The following is a 3,434-nucleotide window of genomic DNA, read 5'->3' as shown; positions in this document are numbered from 1 at the left end:
ATATATATATATATATACATAGATACGACGGGCTTCTTTCAGTTTACGTCTACCAAATTCACTCACAAGGCTCTGGTCGGCCCGAGACTATAGTAGAAGATACTTGCCCAAGGTGCCACGTAATGGGACTGAACCCGGAACCATGTGTTTGGTAGGCAAGCTACTTACCACACAGCCACTCCTGCACCTATATAATAATACTTATAGCGGCTGGATAACTATACACTATACACCTTGTAATAAAGCGACATTCGTCAGTCGTAGACTGAACTTCAAGAGCTACTACAAAAAGACAAAAACCCCAAAAAAACCAGAACAAACAACAATAATGTCAACTACAATAATCATCTCTACTATAGGCATCAGCCCTTACATTTTATGGTTAGGGAGATTGTCGATCTCATCGGACCCAAAACTTGAGTGGTATTTATTCTATCGGCCCAGAAAAACTGAAGGGCAGAGTCGATTTCGGCATATTTGAACTCAGAGTGTAAAGGCGAAGGAAAATTATTCTTCGTATAATAATAATAATAATAATAATAATTATTATTATTATTATTATTATTATTATTATTATTATTATTATTATTATTATTAATATGTTTGACTTTTGCTTTGTATTTGTGCAAGCTGACTCCAAGTCTCCTCCAGAGACCTCAAGAGACAACAAGTTACAAGGCCATGTTGGTGGTATGCCTACGGTGTCATTTATTCGGTTTTGTACATAGTATTGCTCTAGAGAACGTTTAAGAAAACATAACAATATTATGAGTTTGCTTTAAAATTTGAGATTACATTGACAGCATTTTACATAGATTATGGGCAGTTCCCACAAGCACGATGTTCTGAATTATTATTATTATTATTATTATTATTATTATTATTATTATTATTATTATTATTATTATTATTATTATTATCATTATTATTATTATTATTATTATTATTATATAAGGCGTCCAGCGTACAGAATCGTTAGCACGCCAAGCAATATGGCTATTTGGTTCGATTTTAGCGGTATTTGGTCCGATTTTATGTTCTGACTTCTAATTATGCCCATGTCGACTTTGCATTTCATACTTTCAGTTTCGATAAAATAAGTACCACTTTAACACTGGGGTCGATGTAATCGACTCATCCCCACCTGGTAACTTATTATTCGCTTGAAAAGCCCAATGCTACTTAGCTCTCATAATCAATCTCACTAGGAAAATGAGTCTCGTTGTAAATGTAGAGTATCTCATAATTGCAAATTAACGAATAAACGATTGTGTAAAATCATACAAATTCTAGGGCTTAGTCCTTCAGAACTGATAATTTTTCAAATTATTTTCTACGTGAGTTTATTTGTCAAGCGCTCAATCTATAATGTAAAATGGATCTATTTAAATTTTCTCAATATATTTTAAATCCAAATCTGAGCTGTAGTTGTCATAGTATGAGCAACCTTAAACTCATGCAAACTATACTAAGGTGATAGGAAATGTTTTATACTTTTCACATTATCATCCACTAAATACTTTAAAAGCTAATCCCAGGTTAATAAACACAACGAATCATGTAATTATTATTCCTTGTTGGCATAAATTGAACGTTTTGCGATTAATTGGTATAAACAACAATGCCGTTCACACTGAAAGATACAATGATAACACAAGTCTGTAAATAAGAACCGAAACTAAACGTGCCGTTGGTGTAGGCGGAATTATATAAAATGCACAAAGTTATAATGTTTGAATATTCATTTTGACTTATTTTTATAAAATTATGTTTATTCTTCAAATCAGGATATATAAGTTTATTGTTATACGGATACTCATTTCTAACATCATCTGCATGTATTTCAGTATGTGTGGAATACATACTGAATGAACGATATAAATCTGCACTATATATGGGATGACCCACCACGCATATACACAGACACACACACACACACACACACACACACACACACGCGTGTGTGTGTGTGTGTATGTGCGTGGTGGGTCATCCCATATATAGTGCAGATTTATATCGTTCATTTTTCAATATTAATATAAACAAAGTTCGTTTTTAATCTAAAATAAACTATCCTTCATTTTCTACAATGCTCTTCTATCTATCTGGTAGACTTGAAAGGCCTTTCTTCCAAAATTCATTTATCCGTGACGAAAAATACTCCTCCAGTATTGTTCTAACCTCGTCTACAGGATTCATATTATTTCCGTCTAAATGATTTTGAAGACTGCAGAAAAAATGATAATCTGATGGGGGCAATGCCCAGCAAATATGGAGGGTGGGGCATCGTTTCCCATTCAAACTGTTCCAGCCTTTGGAATGTCATCCTCGCTGTATTTAACCAAGCATAATCCTGATGGAAGAACACGTTTGGGCTTAAAAGTTCAATGTGGACTAAACCTTTCATACCCCACCAAACAAATAACATCGTATGGGGATGAAACCTTCTTTAGCCTGCAGTGCCGGTGTTTCTCCATTCCTTACCCACTGTCGTTGACGCTTGAATTTTTTATAGAAAACTCATTTCTCGTCAACATCCCCTATTCAATCCAAAAAAATGTTCATTTTGAGATGTGACAGCAAAGGTGAGCACACGTCGTTCACTCTCTGCGCGCGATTAAACACGGTAAGTTTGTGGGGACCCCATTGACCCATTTTGCTGACGTTTCAGATGGCACGCATGTTCGGATTTTGTTCCACCAGGATTTGCATGAAGTCCTGGTCGGGCTCTTCTGATCTTCCAGGACGAGGCTCTTCTTCTTGACTATAGTTTCCGACTCGGAATTTCTGAATCCACCGTTGGCATTGGCTTATGCTTATTGTCCGATCCCCATATACTGCATTAATATTCCTCGCACTTTCCGTTGCGTTGTTGCCTTTATTGAACTCATAAAGCAAAATATGCTGAATATTCTACTTTGTCATTTCCATTATAGCTTTAAACAGATGACTGTTAAAATCGAACTGCACTCTTCAAAACTTGCACTATGAATAAGTTAAGTGCAAAACGCAACGTTTAGACAAATTATGGAAGCTACACATATTATAGACGATAAACCTAAGCTTAATAGAAAACTAGAATGGAAAACTAGCTTCCCCCCACACACACCACAACCCAATGACATAATAAGATCCACGTAAACCAGTAACAATAATATGAAACTATTACAATACTTGGATAAATGAATGGAATTAAGTAATTAAATATATAAACAACACACAATAAATTAATTTTAGAAAATGTAGATAAAAACAAATAAATAAATAAAATAAAATAAAATAAACGTGAATAAACAGAGGATAACGCAGGTACCATAAATATTCCCCCCCACCACTTATCAAACATAGACACATACAGGGATATACGCATGCGCAAATAAAAACACATACAACAGGAACTCAAAATGGCATATATATATATATATATATATATA

This window comes from Octopus bimaculoides, chromosome 19 (genome assembly GCF_001194135.2).
Source record: "Octopus bimaculoides isolate UCB-OBI-ISO-001 chromosome 19, ASM119413v2, whole genome shotgun sequence".
Classification (NCBI taxonomy): domain Eukaryota; kingdom Metazoa; phylum Mollusca; class Cephalopoda; order Octopoda; family Octopodidae; genus Octopus; species Octopus bimaculoides.
This window is presented reverse-complemented; position numbering follows the sequence as displayed.